Source organism: Tursiops truncatus, chromosome 8 (genome assembly GCF_011762595.2).
Source record: "Tursiops truncatus isolate mTurTru1 chromosome 8, mTurTru1.mat.Y, whole genome shotgun sequence".
NCBI lineage: Eukaryota > Metazoa > Chordata > Mammalia > Artiodactyla > Delphinidae > Tursiops > Tursiops truncatus.
In genome coordinates, this window is record NC_047041.1 from 4,391,951 (window position 1) to 4,415,411 (window position 23,461).

Consider the following 23,461-nt stretch of genomic DNA (forward strand, 5'->3'; position numbering starts at 1 on the left):
CCTCGCTCCCCAAACCGCCGCCTGCCCTCGGCCAACCGCCCCCAACGGCCGCCCGCGCGCGGCTCGCCGGGCCCCCTCGCTCCTCCCCTCAGGCCCCCAGAGCGCTCCCCTCCCGCCGCCTCGCACTCTCCCACCTCGCAGGCACGCCGCTGCTCGGGGCCGCCATGCCCCTGCCGCAGGCTGTCCACGGGCCTAGGCGCGGCGGCCCGAGATAGGGTCTCCTCCGCCTCCCGGGGGAGGAGAGAGGGAGCGGGCCGTGCGCTCCGCCCCCTACCCCCGGGCTGCCGCCGCCACCGTCGCCACCACCCCCTCGCCGCCTCAGCCTGGCGGGGAGGAGGAGGAGGAGCAGCAGGCCTCCGGGCCCTGGCACCGCCGCCCGCAGGTAACGGGGAGGGGAGGGCAGGGCCGGCCCCTCTTCGCCGCCCGCGCCCTCGGGCGCGCCCTCCGAAGGGCTGACGCCGTGCGTCCCCCATCTGGGCGCTGGACGGAAGGGAACGCCTGGTCTCCTCACCCCCCTCCGCGCCGGGAGACACCCCGCAGGGTCCCCTCAATGGCATCTGAGCCTTCGGGAAGGAGACTGGCCTTGGGTCCCGCCGTCCAGGAGAAATTGCCCCAATCTCCCAGGACGCCCCGCATCCGCACGCGTGTGTGCCCAGCACCCTAACCCCGAGGAGGCGGAGTGTTAGCGTCTCACCTGGTCGAGCCCGCAGCGCGAGACCCACTGTTCCCTCCTCTCCCCTGCTGCTTTTTTTCTCTGGTACTGGGAAGAAAAGGTTGGCACTTACTTAAAAAACAAAAAATGAAAACCTTTTTTTGTTTCCTATCTGGGGATCAGTCTGCATCTAGTCATTTTCTGCTGGCCTAACCAGAAAAGGGTTACCTGCGAGTGAAATGACGAGTACGTTAGAACTGATGAAAGGAAGCATGCTTGTGAGTTGTATGAAGGTTAACCAGAATTTAGAGTAAAGCCCAGTAAGTCTGCTTTATTGGGACTGACTTATAGAAATGAAGGCCAGAACTTACATTTTTTTCCACGTATAAGTAGATTTTCTGTTGGTTAGGAAGACATTCTCTTTAACTTCCACTTATTTTCTTACTGTTTTATTCAGATAAGCGGCTAATACCAAAAGCAGACTTCACAATTTGATAGATACCAGTTGTTTGGGTAGGTAGTTTTTTTTTGCCTAGAGTGTTTCGGTCGGAATTATTGCATTTAAAAAAAATATTATGTAAATCTTCATTTATACAGTTACCCCCATTACTTCACTTTCACTGCCAATGGATATTTAATTTTACCTAATGTAGCTTCCTAATCATGGAATGTGGCAATAATGAAAGGAATGTTTTCCTGTAGTCTTGTATTTTAGGATGATTGCATTAATTATGAAAACCAGATTTACTTATTGTGTGCAACACTGCTAGGCATTTTACATATCTGATGTGATTTTATTCTCAGAACAACCTAATGACTTAAGATATTATTACTTGAGTTTTACAGATGAGACAAACTCAAGTGATATTAAGTAACTTGCTTTAAAAGGCCACACAACTAGTTAGTGATAGAGGTGAGATTTGTATCCAGATATAATTCCAGTGTAGATGTGTTTTCTACCATTCCTCTCAGTACAGGTACACTTTTTTTAAACTTAATTATGAAAAATGTCAGTCTCTTTGAAATTGAGGGAAAAATGCAGTGAACACCCCAGTACCTAGATTCAGTGATTGACATTTTTGCCATTTCCCCCCTCTCCTCCCTTTCTGTGTGTCTCAATATGTAATCATTTGAAAGTAAATTGCAAACTCCATGACACTCCAGTATTTCAGCATGGATTCCTAAAACTAAGGACATTCTAACCCCAGTATCATTATCAACACCTTTCTAAATTAACAATCCATATGCAAATTTCCTTAGTATGCCAAGGTCTCTTTTGGGAAATCTACCCCTACCCCCAGCATTGCATTTGTTGATCACGCCTCTAGTCCTTTTTTAAAAGAGGAGTACCCATCTTTTTTTATTCTGACAATTAACCAAACCACTTGCTTTATAGAATGCTCCCACTTCTGGGTTTGTCTGTTTCCTAATGGTGTCATTTAATTAATTCCTCTATCACCCTGAATTTCCTGTTACTGGAAGTTAGGTCTAAAGAAAAGCTTGGGTAGCTTAAGGAAAACTTTATTTGGCAAGAATATTTAATAGATGATGCTGTGTACTTCATGTTATGCCATTTAGGAGGTATTTAACGTCAGATTGCCACACTGTTAAGGATACTAAATGTGACCACTTGATCAAAATGGTGACTACCAGATCTGTTATAAAGATGTGGTTTCCCTGTTTGTGGTTTGTACGTGATCTTGTAGTAGTTCCTTGACACCAAGCAAATACCTGTTTCTGCCTACCCTTTGCTCAGTGATTTTAGCACCCATTGATGACTCTTGCTTAAATCAGTTATTTTATTGGAGATTTTCTGTCTGGAAGATTTCCTTCATTAACTAGGAGTGAACTAAACTTCCTCCTAAAAATGCTAATGTCCTCCCTCCAGTTATCAGTATTCAGAGTAAAGAATACTGGGGCAATAGTCACCCCCAATGGTGGCAAATAAGGGGTTTTTTTTTTTTCTTTTTTATGGGGATAACTGTAAGGAGCAGGGCCCCATGGGGCCTTCCCAGGAGGGCCTTCCCCCAGATCCTCTGCTGTGGCTCCTCTCTGAAGTACCTAGATAATAGTGTTTGATGCACATTTCCTGAGTTGTTTTGCAGATGTAAACCTACCCCCCTCCAACAAATGGAAGATGTTAACTCCTTGGCGACCTTGAGCACATAGCCCCAGGCCTCCTGTTGCCTAAGGACTGATAATGTTAACCCCTGTGACACCACCCTGCTGCCTCACCATCAGACAGTCGGAGAATTGTGCACAAACTGATCACAAACCTCGCAACCTCCCTCCCTCACCTGGCTTTTAAAAGTACTTCGCCAGCCTTCGGGGAGCTTGGGGCTTATTAGGGCATGAGCCACCTCATCTCCTTGCATGGCCCTGCAGTAAACCTTTCTCTGCTCCAGACTCCGACGTTTCAGTTTGTTTGGCCTCACTGTGTGTCAGGCACATGAACTTGCGTTAAAAGTTTCGCTATGGACTCATGGGTTTTAATTTATTTATTTATTTTTATTAATAACCATTACAGTCGTTTTTCTTCTTGATCTAACTGTCCCAAATTTGGACAGTAGGAACCTTTTCAAGCTGTCTCCTGTGTCTTTTTACTGCTGGGAGTGCTTTCGGGCACAGGATATCCCAGGCTTGCCTTGTTACTTTCCTCGTTTCAGATCTGGAATGGGCTGTTAATCTAAGGAGTCTTGGTTCTTTGTAGTGAGAAACGGTGTATAGACACCAAGATCTGGATGTTTGGCATATTCATTGCTGCTGGAGTGTCACTATTTCTAGGCCCTTTCAGAGGGGAGAACTAAAAATGGTTTTTTGCTTGTGAATCAAGTTCTTAGTGATATATCCAATTCAGATTTAAAGTAGCAGATTTTTCTTTAACTTCTTTGATTCTATATTGGTCTCTTTTGTCTTAAACAAAAATCTTGGTTCCTAATAAAATTAACATACTTGCCTTATCCTACTATGTATACTTAAAATCATTTCAAAATTATCATACCAATATCATTACTAACAATAAACTGAGTAAAGTTTAAGGTTTCTTTGCATCTATTTTTGTCCTTAGAATATATTACATGAAGGCTGTATAATCAGAGTACTTACTGTGTTCAGAAGTCACTTGAAGTACTTTCCTCTGTTTGGTTATACTGCCAATTTGATATGGTTAATTGGTTTTTTGTTTTTTGTTTTGTTTTTGCTGTACGCGGGCCTCTCACCACTGCAGTCTCTACCGCTGCCGCGGAGCACAGGCTCCAGACGCCCAGGCCCAGCAGCCATGGGTCACGGGCCCAGCCGCTCCGCGGCATGTGGGATCCTCCCAGATGGGGGCATGAACCCGCGTCCCCTGCATCGGCAGGCGGACTCTCAACCACTACACCACCAGGGAAGCCCTGGTTTCATTTTTTATCTTAAGGTTTTCTTTTTTAAACTTTATTTTTTTTTCAGAAAGAAACAACTTTTTATTGAAGTGTAGTTGATTTACAATGTTGTGTTAGTTTCAGGTGTACAGCAAAGTGATTCAGATATACATACATTCTTTTTCAGATTCTTTTCCTTTATAGGTTATTATAAGATACTGAATATAGTTCCCTGTGCCATAGGTCCTTGTTTATTTTATATTTAGTAATGTGTATTTGTTAATCCCAAACCCCTAATTTTTCATCCCCCCTTCCCCCTTTGGTAAACTTTGGTTAACCTTTGGTAAGTTTGTTTTCTTTGTGAGTCTGTATTTTGTAAATAAGTTAATTTGTATCACTTTTTTAGATTCCACATATAAGTGATATCATGTGATATTTGTCTTTGTCTGACTTACTTCACTTAGTTAGATAATCTCTAGGTCCGTATATGTTGCTGCAAATGGCATTATTGTTTTTTATGGCTGAGTAATATTCCGGTGTCTGGAGGGGTGTGTGTGTGTGTGTGTGTTTGTATACACACATACTACATCTCTTTATCCATTCATCTGTCAGTGGACATTTAGGTTGCTTCCATGTCCTGGCTATTGTAAACAGTGCTGCAGTGAACATTGCGGTCCATGACTCTTTTTGAATTACGGTTTTCTCAGGGTCTATGCCCAGGTGTGGGATTGCAGGATCATATGTTAGCTCTATTTTTAGTTTTTTTAAGGAACCTCTATACTGTTCTTCACAGTGGCTGCACTAGTTTATGTTCCCACCAACAGTGTAAAAGGGCTCCCTTTTAAACTTTTATGTTTGAGTATATAAAATATATACAAGGTTCAAAAGTCAAAATAATATTTTAAAAGTATGCTTAAAGAAGACTCACCCAAATTAGTTTTTAAGATGAAGTGTTCTTTAACTTCGTCAACCCTTTTAATATCTAATCTCATAAATCTTGACTGCAGTGGGCAAAGTATGTTACTTATGTGAAGCGATATAGGAGTACTTTTAAATTTTGCAATTCAATTCCGATTCCTCTGGCAAAGAGAAAGCACTAGACTAATCTTCAGAGGTGAGCAGAGAAGTAGATTTCAAGCTTGTTTTTTTTTGTTTGTTTTTGCTTTTGTTTTTTGTTGTAGTCAGGCCTCACTGCTGTGGCCTCTCCCGTTGCGGAGCACAGGCTCCGGACGCGCAGGCTCAGCGGCCATGGCTCACGGGCCCAGCCACCCCGAGGCATGTGGGATCTTCCCAGACCGGGGCATGAACCTGCGTCCCCTGCATCGGCAGGCGGACTCTCAACCACTGCACCACCAGGGAGGCCCTCAAGCTTGTTTTTGCAAGCTTTACTTTGAAAATCATATCTTTATTGTTTGGTCAATTTTTTTTTTTTTTTTTTTTCCTTTTGGCTGCAGGCTTGGGGGATCTTAGTTCCCCGACGCTGGGCCCTGGCATTGAAAGCCCGGAAACCTAATCACTAGGCCACCGGGGAATTCCGAAAACCATGTCTTTAAAGGGGCATGTAGTTGGTAGAGTTTTATGAATCCATCTACTTATATGTCACACAGCAAAACTGACATACATATGCTATCTGCAAATATAAAAGGTATTTGGATATATGATCAGTGAGCATAGCACTTTTTTTTCGATTGGGCAAATTTGATAGAAATTATAATTATGCCTACAAATGAGAATATATAAGGGAGCAATCAGTGGTTGTCTAAAATAAGCAGAATACAATTATGCAGTTTATAAGCTGCTTATCACCCAGGAAAAGTTGTGCCCACGGTGTGTTTCCCTCTGTGTACACCATCACTGCTTTTGGTAATAGAGCAAACATCTCTTTCCTTCAGGAAATGGAGTGGGAAAATGAGGAATGCATATGCTTTGGTCCCATTTGCCTTCATTCTGTCTTTAATCTTGGTAAAATATACTACCCAAGGTTAGAACACATAAGGTGATGAAAAAATGCCACAAAGTGTAGCATAGGTATATACACTCACATAGCAGCTAGAGCTTATTGTGGTAGACTGAGTGGGCTAATACAGTGATGATAATTGCCAGCATTTGTTGAGCCCTTTTAAAAAGGTAGCACTGTGCTAGACATTTCATACATCATCTCATTCACATCTCACACTAACCCTTTGTTATTGCTGCTGGTATCTGCAAATAAGGAAACTGATATCCAGGTTTCAAACTCAAGTCTGTCTTAAGTGTTTCACTTAACTACTTTGCTGCACCTCACAACTAAATATATGTCATAAAATTGGATATATTTTCACTCAGCATGAATCAAATTAAAGGAAGTGCATGACTGACATTAGTCCTATAGCAGCACTGAAGATTGCATCTAAAATTTTCCTAATAAAATGTTGGAGGTTTTAATTTTTTTTTTAATTTTTATTTATTTACTTATTTATTTGGTTGTGTTGGGTCTTGGTTGCTGCACATGGGTTTCTCTAGTTGCATCGACCGGGGGCTACTCTCCGTTGCGGTGCGCGGGCTTCTCATTGCAGTGGTTTCCTCTTGTTCTGGAGCTCGGGGTTTAGGCACGCAGGCTTCAGTAGTTGTGGCACATGCGCTCAGTAGTTGTGGCTCACGGGGTCTAGAGTGCAGGCTCAGTAGTTGTGGCACATGGGCTTAGTTGTTCCACAGCATGTGGGATCTTCCTGGACCAGGGATTAAACCCGTGTCCCCTGCATTGGCAGGCGGATTCTTAACCACTGCGCCACCAGGGAAGTCTGCAGTGTTGGAGGTTTTAAACTTTAAGTCTTCCTAGCCTTGTAAAGGATAAAACTCTCTTGTTATTGAAAATGGTCAAGCATCAAAGACTGTTGTAAAGGGGTTTCCTTCATTAGTTGGGGGATCCTAATTAATTTGGCTTCTTCCAACTGTAATTTTTTAATATCTTTATTATATATATTGAATGTGTGTATGTGTGTGTGTGTGTGTGTGTGTGTGTGTATATATATATATATATACTTTTTTTCCCCCTCCTGTGGTTTCCTGGTATTCTGTAGACTATTGAGCATGTCTTTATATAAGATATAATGGGATGTTTTTACTTTAAATGCAACCGCATTCATGACTGAGACAGTTTTCCCTGTACCTCAGACTGATTCCTTGAAATTTATCTCCTGTTAAGCTGAAAGCCACATTAGTTTTCCTTTGTTCTTTATATCAGAAATACTTCACCCCATTTTAGACAATGAGCTGGAAATCTCTGGATTCTTAGCCACAGGATCTAAAATAAAATAGTGATTGCATATGTGTTTTTAAAAATATAAAGATACATTAAATTTATATTACACTCTTGCTTGAAGGGCACATTGAATATTACATTAATTTCTTCACTAACATTATTAGGGCCAGAGGTGACCTTAGCCAGCACATTTTTACATAACTGATCATGGAATACATCACTGGCTTATATCATTGTGGTATTTCACATTGATAACTGTCTTATAAGAGTGAAAGTTGATGGATGAAACTTACTAATGTCTCACTTTTCTAGAACATCTTCTTTGTCTCCATATTGAATGTTCTTCCATTTTAATAATTGTATAGCTTTAAAAAAACTTAAAAATTACAAATGTTTGATACTCCAAGAATTTGTAATTTCTGTATTCTATATTGTTCTTCTATAGGTATTCAGTGGTATATATATGTATTTTTTTATGTTGACAAGATTTGCTGTTTACTTGGTTTTGATTTTTTTTTTTTAATTTTTATTTATTTATTTATTTATTTTTGTGGTACGCGGGCCTCTCACTGTTGTGGCCTCTCCCGTTGCGGAGCGCAGGCTCAGCGGCCATGGCTCATGGGCCCAGCTGCTCCACGGCATGTGGGATCTTCCCGGACTGGGGCACGAACCTGCGTCCCCTGCATCGGCAGGCGGACTCTCAACCACTGCACCACCAGGGAAGCCCGGTTTTGATAATTTTTGATGCATTCAGCATAACTATTGTACAAACATCTTTGGGTACCATATAACCAAGACTTTGAATATTTGGAATCAGGATTTTGTGGAACTACTGCCCTCGGGCTTCTGAAATGACTTTAGATAATTCCTTTTAAAAATGATTTTCTCTAATTCAGATCTTAACCTAAGTATCTGATCTTCACCTACTGTTAGCAAGCAAGCCTATTCAGAACTACCCTCTATTAAATGTTAATTTTATTCACTTTGATAAAATTAGTAAACTCTTTGGTCCAAACAAAGAAAATAAAATGTAAGGGTTTTCAGGGACTCGAGGCATACTTACTTTGCTTCCATTTCATTTTTCTCTTTTACTGGTGTGTTTACTAGCGTGTGTGTGTGTGTGTGCGTGCGTGTGTGTGCTTTCTTCCATTTTTACCTTTTTCTCCTTTTTTACATTTTGACTATCTGGGTTTTACTTTTTCCTTTGCTTTTGCTTTTCTTTCTTTTTGCTTTGGATCACCCAACATTGCTCATTTCCTTTTTGTGGCTTTCCATTACTCCATGTTTCTTTTATCTTTGGTGCCTTTTACTGTGCCATATGAAACTATACCCTACTTCTGTGAGAATTGTTTCTATTTACAGGAATCACTGCCTCTGTTTTTGGCCTGCCTGGTATGTTTCCTCCTCTTTTCTTCCTACTTCCTTCAACTGGGTTCACTTAGCTTTACTTTGAGAGGCAGTTCAGTGTAAAGCATCACTGAGCATGCCGCCTAGGTTCAGATCTTGACTCTAGTGTTTACTAATTGTATGGCCATGGGCTGGTTCCTTAACTCTGTGCTTCATTTTCCTTGGTTAAGTGGAGATACCAAGTGATACCTATCTCAAAAGGTTGTGTGAAAATTAAATTATTTAATATGTAAAAAATGCCTAGAATAATGCTTGGTACATATTGAGTACTATGTAAGTATTAACTAATGATTATTACTGCTTTTTTTAAAAAAATGGTTCAAAGCCATTGATTATGCTTTAACAGTTTCTTGAGATATCCATAACTCAAAAGCCATAGATTATTGACACTAGAAATTTGTGGTCTCCAATTTCAGTGGGGCCTTCAGTGCCACCTAGCCATCCTTTTTTTCTCCTCCACACATTTTTTGCATATTTCATTTTCCTCAAAATTCTGCTTTATGTCCTCTCTTGTCAGCAGTCTAACCTCTACCTATAACTTCAGAGAGAAGTAAAAGCCAAAGCTATCAGAAAAGAACTCCCACTACTTCTTCTCACCACCCACCTATAAGCCTAACTGTAACTATATACCCTTCCTTTCCTTTTTTCTTACACTGGGTCTCTTTCTGTTTAAGGCTAATTCTTTTACTCAAGCACTGAATCCAGTTTCTTTTTATTTATCCAGGGATCTTACACTATCTGTTATCACCTGTTTTCTATATCTTTTCCTTCTCTGATTCTTTTCCACCAATACTCAAAACATTCTCTGTATATTTTACCACAATTTAGAAAAGCTTATGGGGGGAAAAAACATTCTGTAGTTTCTCCCATTTTATAAAAATATCGGTATCCTCCCCCGAGCCCTTATTTCCCTCCAGCTAACCCCCTTGCCCTATCTTTAGAGCCAAACTTCTTTAGATTGAATTGTCTACTCAAAATTTTCACTTGCTCATTTCTATATAGTCTTTATTGCAATCTAGCATCTAACTCTACTGCCTCTCCATTATGTGCTGTTTTAAGGTCACCAGTGACTCCTTGCAGATAAATTGAATAGACTTTATATCTTATTTGACCTATCAGCAGCATTTGACACTGTCAACCACTCCCCTTGAAATGCTCTATGCCCTTCATTTCTGGAGCATTCTACCATCCTGGTTGTAACAGGGAAGAACAAAATCTGACTCCATGTTGGATCTGTTTCTTTTACTTTGACCTTTGCTTTCCATTGTTTTTGTTCTGTCTGTAGGTATAGGCATACATAATGGCCTGCCCCTCTGCCTGAATGTTAAACTGAAGTGCCTTTATTTAGCTCACAGGGAAACAGTGACCTGCCCACCTGTGAATGGCTGCAGAAAAGAAGAAATTAACACATCCCCTCCCTAGCACTGGCCAGAACCAGGAGATATTTTGCAAGACTTACTTACTTCCTCACCTCCTCCCCTCTCTGTTCTATAAAAGAAACTAGCATCCCCATCCTGATAAGATGGTACTCTAGGCTGCTAATCTGCCATCTTTTCGGTCTCAGTAAAGTCACCGTTCATTGCCTCAACACCTCGTCTCCTGACTTACTCGCCTGTCATGTGGCAAGCAGAGTGAGCTTGGTCTCGGTAACATGGTCATTCTATGTATCACTTGCCCAGGTTTTCCTTCTGCTGCCCCCTCCCCCTTTTTTTCCCACCTCTTTTTCCCTTGGTCAGTCTAGCTAAAGACTTATCAATTTTGCTTGTCTCTTCATAGAACCAAGTTTTGGCTTTAATTTTTTCTGTGATTTTTCTATTTTCTGTTTAATTTATGTCTGAGCTTTATTTCCTTCAATTTTGGGGGGGTTTGTCTTGCTCATTTTCTAACTTCTTAAGGTAGAAACCTAGGCCATTGATTTTTTTTTTAAATTGTAGTGAAGTACAGATAAAAAATTTACCAACTTAACCATTTTTAAGTGTGCTGTTCAGTGGCATAAAGTACATTCACATTATTATGCAACTCTCACCACCATCTATCTTCAGAACTGCTTTCATCTGCAGAACTGTAATATAATTCTGTACTCATTGAACAATAACTCCCTATTCCCCTCTCCCCCCAGCCCCTGGCAACCACCCTTCTACTTTCTTTCTATGAATTTGACTGCTCTAGGGACCTCATATAATTGAAATCCAACAACGTTTGTCATTTTGTGACTAGCTTGTTTCACTTAGCATTATGTCCTCAAGGTTCATCCATATCATAGCACATATCAGAATTTCCTTCCTTTTTAAGGCTAAATAATATTCCATTGTACATACTACAATGTGGTATATACCACATCAGTGTGTACATACCACATTTTGTTTATTCATTTATCTATTGATAGACATTTAGCTATTGTGAATAACGCTCCTGTGAACATTCATGTACAAGTATATGCTCATGTCTCTGCTTTCAGTTCCTTTGGGTATATACCCAGAAGTAGAGTTGCTGGATCATATGGTAATTCTGTTTAATTTTTTGAGTAACTGCCATACTGTTTTCCATAGTTCTACGCTTACATTCCCACCAGCAGTGCACAAGGGCTCCATTTCTCCACATCCTTGTCAACACTTGTTATTTTCTGTTATTTTGTTTTTTATAGTAGTCATCGTAATGAATGTGAGATGGTAGAGTGTGAGGTGGTAAGACACTGATTTTTAGACCTTCTCTAATATATATATTTAAAGCTATAACTTTTACTTTAAGCACTATTTTAGCTGCATTGTACAAATGTTGATAATGTATTTTCAGTATTTTACTCAGTTAAAAATACTTTGCAGTTTCTCTTGTTGATTCCTTCATCACTATGGGTTATTTAGAAGTGTGTTATATTTAAAATACATGAAATTTTCTTGATAACTCATTGACTTCTAATTTTTTAATTGTGATTAGAGAACATAGTCTGTGTGCATTCATTCCTTTAAAATTTATTTAGAAGATTTGTCTTATGGCCCAGCATATGGTCTGACTAGGTGAACATACCTTGTTGCACTTGAAAAGACTGTGTACCAGTGACCTTTGTGATATTCAAGATAGCCAGCTCTAGCCTTCCTTTACTTGCTGTTTGCATGGTGTATCTTCTAAAATACCTCTCTGTCTTTTTATTTAAAGTAAGTTCCCTGTAACGAACATGTAGTTGGGCTTGCTTTTTTAATCCTACTCTCTGCCTTTTAAATTGGAATGTTTATTAGTCCATTAAAATTTAATGTTGCTACATTTTACATTATTTTGAAAAGCAGGCGTGTATTAGTTTGCTAGGGCTGCTGTAACCATAAACTGGATGGCATGAAGAGAAACTTCTTTTTTTTTTTTTTTTGTGGTACGCAGGCCTCTCACTGCTGTGGCCTCTCCCGTTGCGGAGCACAGGTTCCGGACGCGCAGGTTCAGCGGCCACGGCTCACGGGCCCAGCCGCTCCGCGGCATGTGGGATCTTCCCAGATCGGGGCATGAACCCGTATCCCCTGCATCGGCAGGTGGATTTGCAACCGCTGCGCCACCAGGGAAGCCCGAAGAGAAACTTTTGTCTCAGTTCTGGAGGGTAGAAGTCTGAAATCATGGTGTTGGCAGGGTTGGTTCCTTCTAAGGGAAGGAACTTACGAGGGAAGGATCTCTTCTTGGCCTCTCTCCTTGCTTTTACTAGTGCCTTGGCTTGTGGCAGCATAATTTCAATCTTAATATGGCATTCTCCCTTTGTGCATCTGTCTTTGTATTTCACTTTATATAAGAACATCCTAATTACCTCAGTTTAATTTGATTGCTTTTTAAAGAGCATGTTTCCAAATAAGGTAACATTCTCAGGTACTGGGGATTAGGATCAGCCTGTCTTTTGAGGGACACGCTTCAATCCATAAGACACATATAAGGTTGGCAACAGTACAAAAGCGTATTAGGTAAAGCCACTATACTTGTGTACGTATTTTAAAGCATACATAGTAGGACTCATGAGTACTTGGTAGGAACACTTAAAACACTCTTTAGAGAAACAGAGCTCTTTAAATGCTAATTGGCTAAAACTGACTTGAATTTGATTTGCTTATGTAAGGATCCAAGAGACTGAATAAGATATACCCTTTCTTCAAGCTTTTTTTCTGGTAAAAATGATTTGAGGTTAATAGCTGATATCCCTTAAGTACTGTGATTGAATTCTTGTAAATGGTAACTGATGGGATGGGGAGAGAGAGGGGACTGTGAATTTGTGTTTTCAGTCAGACAGATCTTTTTTCAAATCCTGGTTTTATTACTTATAGGAATGTGGACAAGTTAATTTAACCTTCTGTTTCCTCCTTTATAACTGGATCTTAAAAATTCTTTTCCCAGAATTGTGAGACCAGAGTGTGATAAAGACACTTGGTAGGAGTTACTCAATGTATATTAACTTATTTTCCCTGGATATAGAAATTAATAATCAGCATGACTCTGTGGTTACCAGCAATGAGAAGAAATTCTAATAGTTTAATATCACTGGTTTAATTGATTTATTGTTTAACTCCAGGTAAATCTCATTCTCTCTTCTTCTCAAAGCTCTGAACTAGAAAGAACTTCTTCCTATAGTAAAATGATTAAAACCTTTACTTGATTAAAAAGTGGCTAGTTATAGGGGCTTCCCTGGTGGTGCAGTGGTTGAGAGTCCGCCTGCCAATGCAGGAGACACGGGTTCGTGCCCCGGTCTGGGAAGATCCCACATGCTGCGGAGTGGCTAGGCCCGTGAGCCATGGCCACTGAGCCTGCGCGTCTGGAGCCTGTGCTCAGCAACAGGAGAGGCCACAACAGTGAGAGGCCCGCGTACCGCAAAAAAAAAAAAAAAATTCAGTTATTTTGCCTCAAGTTTTACTTTGTTGTCCATCATTTATAATTATACTTTTATTAATAATGTGAATGAACATAAAAGAATATGCTTATTCCAAAAGTAAGCACTGTAAGTCACAAACATTTATACAGCTTTTTAAAAATGCCCTGTGTTAGGCAGTTAAAGAATATACACAGGCTCAACCTTTTCCCTCAAATAGCATATGGATCTATAGGACAGCAAAATCTGTAGGCAGCTAATTGATCACCTATTATACATAAAATACTGATTAAAAGAGCAGTGATCCTTTTGTGGCCGTAAAGCGATGCCTAGTTGAGAACCACTGCACTATAATAAGGAACGTTACTGATAAGAGTATAGCTCATGTAAATGGTGTAGAGACAGAAATGATTTAGAAACTGTACTGGAGTGTCTACACGAAGACTTGTGCACAAATGTTCATAGCAGTTTTATTTGTAATAGCCCCAAACTGGAAACAACTCAAGAGTTTGTCCTCTGTTAAATGATAATCAGACTGTGGTACATCCACACAATGGAAGAGTACTCAGCAATAAAAAGGAACAAAAATTCTTGAGCCTAACAACATGGATGAATCTCAAAATAATTATATCCAGTGAAAGAAGCCAGATGAATAAGAAAATATATACTGCCTGATTCCATTTATGTTAAAATTCTAGAAAATGCAACTAGTCTAAAATGAAAAGCAAATTCGTGGTTGGGGGGGTGTAGGAGGGCTGGAGGGCAAGATTGTGAAGAGGCACAAAGAAAATTATAGGAGTCATGGAAATGTTCCTTATCTTGATATCTGTGTGAAAACTGACCTAATTGTATGCTTTAAATATGTTTGGTTTATTTTACATCAGTTATACTTCAAGCATTTATAAAATGATTTTTAAAGAACATAGGTATAATTGATTCTAAAAATATACTGGAATTATCCTTGGAGAGACAGGACATATACCTGGTAAACCTAAATTGGTATTATATCAAATACCTAAACTGGTATTATATCAAATCTCAGATCAGTGGTCAAGACAGAAAATGCTACAGGAGTTCAGTGGAGGGAAGGGCAGCATAGTTTAATAATAAAATGAGGAGAGAATTAAAGTCAGAGTACTTGATTTTGAGGCCCTATTAGGCCACTTATTTTTTTCTGATCTTTATTTTCTGTGATTTTTGAAGAATTTCCTAATCTACTTCATAAGATTTTTTAAGATCCAAAGAAAATACACTGTAATCTGAAAAGTGGCATGCAAATGGAAGGTATTGCTGATATCCAGAGAAGAAGGAAGAACAAAATAGAGTAGTATTTGACCCATTGAGAGCAATAAGGGAATTCCAAAATGAGAACAGAGGTGGGGAAGTGGAAATATGTGTAGTATGTTCAGAGAATGAGTCAAAGATCAGTTTGGAGCAAAGAGTTGTGTTGGAGAGCAAGGAAGAAAAGATAACTAAAGCATCTAAAAGCACAATAGAGCAGAGAGAATATGAGATATATAGCGAGAAAGACTAGCATCAGGATGTAAATTGCTGTTTAATTGCCTTATGGCTTTGGATAAGTCATTTATCCTCTGAGCTTCAGTTTCTTCATCACTATAATGGGAGGATAATAGTCTGCCTTATCTTGAGTACTTTATGTATTGAAATCAATTGATGTCCAGTGATACATATATGAACATGCTGAAAAGAACTTAGTGCTGTTCAGAGTTATACAATGTGATAGCTAAGGCATGAGGTAATAATTGCTGTACTAAAATCATTGGATTTTAGACAATGTGAACAGTGATGGAGGATTAACTCAAGATTGGTGAGATTAAAGAGAAGGAGACCAATCAGGATGTTAAGTAGCCCAAGGTAGTGTGGCTAATGGAGAAAAGAAAGGGTGGATTTGAGATAGGTCTTAGTGACCAAGTCTGTGTTAGGAGGAAAAGTGAAAGATAGAAGTTGTATTAGCTTCCTGTGGCTCTTGTAATAAATTATCAGGAACTGGATGGCTTAAAACAACAAATTTATTCTCTCACAGTTCTGGAGGCCAGAAGTTCAAAATTAGTATCACTGGGTTGAAATCACGATGTTGGCAGGTACCCGCTTCCTCCAAAGGCTCTGGTGGGGTGGGGAATCCATTCCCTACCTCCGCTAGTTTCTGGTGGCTGTGTAGCCATTCTGTGCCTTGCAGCCAAATCACTCCAATTTCTGCCTGTCTTCCTATCACCTTCTCTGATATTGGTGTCAAATCTTCTAACCTCTCTCTTAGAACAATGCTAAAGATTGTATGTAGGAGCCACCTGGATATCCAGAGAAGTCTTCCTATTTTGGCATACTTAATCACACCTGCAAAGTCTGCCATAAAAGTACCATTTGCAAATTCCAGGGAGTAATTCATGGACATATTTTGAGGAGTGACCCTTTTTAGTTTACCACAGAAGTCAAAGATGACTCCTAGGTTTTTCACTTTTTGGAATGTGGTATCATTGGCCAGAGAACTTCAAGAGGAAGAGTACATTTGTGAGAAGTGATGATTAATTCATTTGGACCTGTTGAAGTACCTGTGGGACATCTGTATATGGATATTCATTTTGTGTAGCAGAAAACTTTGAATCGAGTGACTTAAACACTAAGAACATTGACTATTTCAAACAAAAACAAAACAAATCCTAGAGTAAGACAGCTTCAGAGTTAGTTACTCAGCAATTCAGTGACATCATCAAGGGCCTCAATTCTCAACTTTTTGCTTTGCCATCTTTAAGGTAGCTCTCCTTATGGTTCCAAGGTGACCCCTTACAGTTCTAAGCCTTAAGTCCAGAGATGAAAACACCTAACCGGCTTGTTTTGTGTGCCTATTTTTTTTTTTAATCAGCAAGGAGATCTAACCCTAACCCCTGAATCTCCCCAGCAAGCTCTATTCCTCTTAGCCAGATAAACATTTTAACGTTTTCTTGACTAACTTTTACCTAAATAGATCTATTATGTCTATGTTGCAGTTGGTCCTTTATGATTATCTTGACAAGTGGATTTTACTACTCTTTGATGTGCAAATTTGAATATACAAAACCATCTTTCTCTGGCTTGGCTCAGATGTTTGAACAGCAGTCTATTCACCTTGCTGAGCCTTTTCTAAGTTCTTGTCTACAGATATCTAACCATCTCCTGATTTAACATTAAATGTTAAGGCAGCGGTTACTGTGGTGTGGGAACTCTCCTGAGATCCCCAGAAGCTTTCAGAGGGTACACGAGGTCAAAACAATTTCATAATAGTATTAAAATATTGTTTGTCATTTTCATTCTTATTCTCATGGTGTACAGTGGAGTTTTCAAGAGGCTACTTGAAGTGGGATATTACAACAGACTGAATGCAGATGCAGATAGGAGGATTCCACTGATATAATAATAATAAACCAGACTTGAAGAGATTTGCAAAAATCCATGCCACTCTTGCTTCTCTTTTGTTCTGAGAAAGTGTAGGTTTTTGAAAAATATGTTGTGCTAACATGTAATGGGCTTATTATTTTTAATGAATGAAGTTTTTGCATTTCTAAGTTTCAATGTATAATGTGGTAATATTAGTAAATATAGTTCACATAAACAAAAGTTCTTTGGAATTCTCAGTAAATTTTAAGAGTGTAAAGGCGTCCTTGAGACTAAAGAGTTCGAAATCTTGCCATCTAGTGTTGATGCTACTCTAAACACATACTCACAAGTTTTTCCATTTTACTAGTTTTCCTTGTCTCCCTAGCTGATGATTATCAATTATCTCATAGATATGGCATCTTTACGTATTGCAGGATTTGTTGTGCGTACTTCAGAATCATTCATACTGCTCAGTGATTTATTCCATTCACGGGGTGGGGGGCAGCATCCTTTCTCACTGTTTATTAAAATGTTTAACTCTGCGTTTTGTTTCCACCATAATCACATACTTCTCTTTATTCAGTTTAACGGTTTTTGTGTTTATTGACCATGATGGATTTAATAGTATTCATAACTACCTCAAAACTAAGCACAGAGAGATAAACTAATGAAGACTAGAGCAAAGATTTAAATGACCATGCAAAACCATTATTATTGTTTCTTGGTAGTGGGTATAGTTAACACTCTTGCTCTGGAGAATGACTTTGAATTATCAACAAACATTTATAAGTTGGGGAGTATCTGTAATTTTTCTGAATTTGCCTATGAAGGGAGATTAGCTAAGGGAAGACTTCCAAGTTTTGACAGGAGATGGTGAATCAAAAATGAGTACTAGATTTTAAGCTCTGGGTGACTGGATAATTGAAAGCATCTATCATTAATAGTTAGAAGTCTTGTTGTGGAGTATCAGTTGAGGAGAAAGAATTTGAGTTCAGTTTCAGACAGTGAATTTGAAGGATGGCAAACACATTCAGATGGATTTATCTAGCACTCTTGCTCATCATAAGAGGTCCAGAATTGGAGTTCAGGAAGGATGCTGGGGTTAGAGATTTGAGATTAATTCAGCCAAAGGTGAGAGAGTCAGACCTATCAATAAGGATACTTCATCTAGTACTCAGTGCTGTATCACATTCTTGTGGGTATACTATGTGCTAGGCACTGGGTGCTTCCCATGTACTCATTTAACCTCATTTAAACCCCTGCCACATTTAACTTGTGTAAGGGCATCCAGTCAGTTCAATGATATAGTCATGATTAAGATCCAGGTTTGTAGAGAAAGATAAATACTGTATGATATTGCTTATATGTGGAATCTTAAAAAAAAATACAACAAACTAATGAATATAACACAAAAGAAGCAGACTCACAGATATAGAGAACAAATTAGTGGTTACCAGTTGGGGGGGGCAATATAGGGGTGGGGGAGTGAGAGGTACAAACTCTTGGGTGTAAGATAGGCTCAAGGATGTATTATACACCATGGGGAATATAGCCAATATTTTGTGATAACTGTAAATGGAAAATGACCTTTAAAACTATAAAAATTTTTTTTAATTAAAAAAAAAAAAAACAGGAGTTCCCTGGCTGTCCAGTGGTTAGGACTTGGAACTTCCACTGCAGCGGGCATGGGTTCTATCCCTGGTGGTCAGGGAACTAAGATCCTGCAAGCAGCATGGCGCAGCCAAAAAAACCCCCAGAAAAACAGAAACAGACTCACAGACATAGAAAACAAACTTCTGGTTACCAAAGGGGAGAGGTGGAAGAACAGATTAGAAGTATGAGATTAACAGATACAGACTACTATACATAAAACAGATAAGCAACAAGGATTTACTATGTGGCACAGGGAGTTATACCCAATATCTTGTAAGAACCTACAATGGAATGTAGTCTGCAGAAAAACCTTAATCACTATGCTGTATCCTTGAGACTAACAAAATATTGTAAATTAACTATGCTTGAATAATAAACAGGTTATAAAACAACAACAGCAACAAAGATCCAGGTTTGTCTGAACTAAAAAGCAATTGCTCTTCCTACTATATAAGCTGTCTCTAGGCACCATTAATATATGAATTAATAATTGAGTATAGTGAAATAAATAATGCTTAGTTATACATGAGGTGGAGAAATCTGTTGCTGGATTTGGGCAATATGAAAAGACTTTAATTCTTTTAATTAATGCATTGTACTGTGTCAAAAGACTCAATGTATTTATCCTTATAGCAATTTTCTATAGTTCAAAGGGGTGTGGATACTAAGAGTATCTATCTATGGCATATCTAGAATTTAAAACCTTAATAGGAATTAAGGAGTTATGATGTAAGATATATATTGCTCATTGGGGAGATTTGAGGTAGTAAGTTTCTAAGAAAATTCAAATTAATAGGTTTTTTAAAGCCTTTATTGAAGATTTCTATATAGATTGAAGAGTTGTAACTATAAGCATGTATTTTTCTGGGACATTCAGATAATTACAATAGGCTAATGTTTGGTATTTTTACTCACCTTTTCCTCTTTAGGTTGTTTTACAGCAAAGACTACAACTAAAACTCAGCTTTTAAAATTTTTTTCTTTATTTCAAACATTTTGTTAGAGAATTTGCCTAACTAAATCATTGGTTTGAAAATTTAGAAAGGTATTTACTTGAATGAGTCATAACCTTTTCCCATCCCAAGCTGTTTCCAATTGTTTCCTATATGGAAACAATTATTCTTATACTATTATCAAATCAGTGGAAAGAGTACTTGTAATTTAGGAATACTGGCTCCAGGTCCTGTTTTTAACTGTGATTTTTGTACAAAGCAGTAGACTCCAAGAATCAAGTAATCTGAGCTCCAGTCCCATCTTCCATTAAGTTATGACTGGTTAACGTTTCTAGGCTTTTTAGCATAGTATCTAGCACTTGGTAATGTTTGGTGAACTAAACTTTTAAACACATAATCTACTAATACACCTTTCGGCTTTAAAATTCAAGTTCCTTCATTCTATTTTCTGAGGGTTTTTTCCCAGTTGAGGGGGGAAAAAATTGCATCTGTTCAACCTATTCCTCCATCCTTTATCTCTTTAAGCTCTAAGATAATGTTCAAGCCATGAAACATTCTCTTATATTATAAGAGAATGAAAACTATCAGTTCCAGAGACATACTTCACAGTCTGACATATGTTTCCTCTGGAGACACTTAACATAGTATTGACTATATCAAAGTGCTATGTTTTTCAATAGTTGTCTGTATCTCCAAAGGTTGGTGATTTCCAGAGTTGCTGTAGGAAGTCCTGTTCTTGACCAATTTGAGTCAGGGTCCTCAACGGACCAGATATTACCAGAGGTTTTGTGGTTGCTGTCTCTTTATCAGTTGTGAGTTAAAGCTAAGAGCTATTGTGAAGAACCATTACTAATGTACAGTACCATTAATAGTTGTGGCAATTATGAATTATTTAAGTGTGATTATTACAATTAACTTTTATCCATGAATAAATTTTTAATGAAAAGGATGAGTAAGCAAAGTGTGAGTTGCACTTCCATATTGCCTATAAGCAAGAATGATTTTAATCTTGCTTTTTAATATTGTCTGTGGAGTAGAGAATCAGAAAAAAAAATCAAGATTCCTTCTCATTGTCAAACTCAATTTTTAAAAGTGAAGTTGAACATATTAATTTATTTTCTTTATATAAAAATGAAATTTTTTGATTTATTTAAATGATGAACTTATTTCTTACACACTTTGTAAAATCCTTTTGGGAATACCATGCCAAAGTAAAGTCTGATGCTGTTTGCTTTTGTTCTCTGCAGTTCTTTTGAGGGTTGTCAAAATCTGGCCTTGTCAATGAAGAAGTTTTAGAAGTAGGTGATGCTGCTGTCTGCACAACAGTGTGAATGTACTTAATGCCACTGAACTGTACACTTAAAAATGGTTAGAATGGCAAATTTTATCTCATATATGTTTAACACAGTTTTTTTTAACATCTTTATTGGAGTATAATTACTTTACAATGGTGTGTTAGTTTCTGCTGAATAACAAAGTGAATCAGCCATACATATACACATATCCCCACGTCTCCTCCCTCTTGCGTCTCCCTCCCACCCTCCCTATCCCACCCCTCTAGGTGGACACAAAGCACCGAGCTGACCTCCCTGTGCTATGCAGTTGCTTCCCACTAGCTATCTATTTTACATTTGGTAGTGTATGTGTGTCCATGCCACTCTCTCACTTCGTCCCAGTTTACCCTTCCCCCTCCCCGTGTCCTCAAGTCCATTCTCTACATCTGCGTCTTTATTCCTGTCCTGCCCCTAGGTTCTTCAGATTTTTTTTTTTTTAGATTCCATATATATGCGTTAGCATACGGTATTTGTTTTTCTCTTTCTGACTTACTTCACTCTGTATGACAGTCTCTAGGTCCATCCACCTCACTACAAATAACTCAATTTCGTTTCTTTTTATGGCTGAGTAATATTCCATTGTACATATGTGCCACATCTTCTTTATCCATTCATCTGTCGATGGACACTTAGGTGGCTTCCATGTCCTGGCTATTGTAAACAGACCTGCAGTGAACATCGTGGTCCATGACTGTTTTTGAATTATAGTTTTCTCAGGGTATATGCCCAGTAGTGGGATTGCTGGGTCATATGGTAGTTCTGTTTTTAGTTTTTAAGGAACCTCCATACTGTTCTCCATAGTGGCTGTATCAGTTTATATTCCCACCAACAGTGCAGGGGGGTTCCCTTTTCTCCACACCGTCTCCAGCATTTATTGTTTGTAGATTTTTTTTTAAATTTTATATATTTTTGGGTGTGTTGGGTCTTCGTTTCTGTACAAGAGCTTTCTCTAGTTGCGGCGAGCGGGGGCCACTCTTCATCGCAGTGTGCGGGCGGGCCTCTCACTGTTGCGGTGGCCTCTCTTGTTGCGGAGCACAGGCTCCAGATGCGCAGGCTCAGTAGTTGTGGCTCATGGGCCTAGTTGCTCCGCAGCATGTGGGATCTTCCCAGACCAGGGCTCGAACCTGTGTCCCCTGCATTGGCAGGCAGATTCTCAACCACTGCACCACCAGGGAAGCCCTGTTTGTACATTTTTTGATGATGGCCATTCTGACCGGTGTGAGGTGATACCTCATTGTAGTTTTGATTTGCATTTTTCTAATGATTAGTGATGTTGAGCATCCTTTCATGTGTTTGTTGGCAATCTGTATATCTTCTTTGGAGAAACTATTTAACACAGTTTTTTTTAAAACCTGAATTTTTGCCCATGGAGGTGTATCATATATGTGACCATCCTCTTTCATGTGTGATATGGCTAAATAAATAAAATTAAAATACTGGTGGTAACTGCCAACTTGGAAAATGTGAACAGTTTAAAGTGGTAGCCACTCTTACTTAAGATGATACAGAACTTTATGATTGTGGTAACTTCTATCAAATGATTTTTAAGTATTCGAAGGCTGTGGAACTAGATGACCTCCAAGATTGATCTCTACCTGGAGATTCTTTGAATTTGTGAATAAATCTTGCTTTCATTAGTTAAGTAGAGGATTAAAAAACTGTGGAAACAATCCAAATTTTTATCAACAGATGAATATATAAACAAAATATACATACAGCGGGATATTATACAGTCTTTAAAAAGGAAGGAAATTCTGATACATGCTACAGAATGGATGAGACATTATGCTAAATGAAATAAGCCAGTTACAAAAGGACAAATATTGGATGATTCCATTTATATGATGTACCTAGGGTAGTCACATTCATAGAGGTAGAAATAGAAGGTTGGTTACCAGGGTCTGGTAGAGGGTGAAGAATGAGGAGTTATTGTTTGATGAGCACTGAGTTTTGTTATGGGATGATGAAAAAGATGCAGACATAGTGAAGATGGTTGTACAACAGTGTGAATGTCCTGAAAGCAACTGGACTGTACCCTTAAAAATGGTTAAAATGGTAAATTTTATGTTATTTATTTTGCCACAATAAAAAAACCTTTATTAACTGCTGTTAATTAAATAACCTATTAGATAATATAGGTGTTTTCATTTATAATAGAGTTTTGGAAAACTTTTTTTTAATAAAGTGATATGGGCACATTACCAATACAGTAAAACTGCTTTTTGATATATTACTTGAAGTATGGCTAGTAAGACTGAGGAGCTGAATTTTCAATTTAATTTATTTTAATTTATTTAAATCAAAATAACCACATATCTCTAGTAGCTCCTTCATTGAACAGTGTAATTGTATATTTTCTTCATCTTTTTACTTTCAGCCTACCTATATCATTATATTTGAAGTGAGTTTCTTACAGATAGCATGTAGTTGGCTCATAGTTTGAAAATATGCATTCTACCAGTCTGTGTCTTTTAGTTGGTTTTATTTGGATTACATACATTCAAGGAAATTATTGATATGTTGAGGCTTAAGTCTGCCATTTTTTTGTTTTTGTTTGTTCCCTCTCTTCTTTGTTTCTGTTATTTTCCTGCCTTCCTGTGGGTTACTTGTACCTTTCTGAGAATCCATTTTGATTTATCCTTAGTGTTTTGAATGCATGTCTTTG

General features: G+C 38.6%; 1 protein-coding gene across 11 annotated transcripts in view; it reads left to right on the top strand.

Annotated features, from left to right (window-relative positions):
• The first annotated feature begins 245 nt into the window (after positions 1-245).
• Positions 246-23,461, top strand: part of ZBTB44 (zinc finger and BTB domain containing 44) — a 71,646-nt gene continuing 48,430 nt past the window's right edge. For 7 of the 11 annotated variants that reach the window (XM_073807977.1, XM_033861780.2, XM_073807978.1 and 4 more), the window contains exon 1: positions 253-382. The gene's annotated coding sequence lies outside the window, so the exon portion shown is untranslated. Of the gene's footprint in view, positions 383-1,109; positions 1,166-23,461 lie in introns of all 11 variants that reach the window. The other 4 variants (XM_033861786.2, XM_033861788.2, XM_073807979.1 and 1 more) reach the window with 2 other exon arrangements.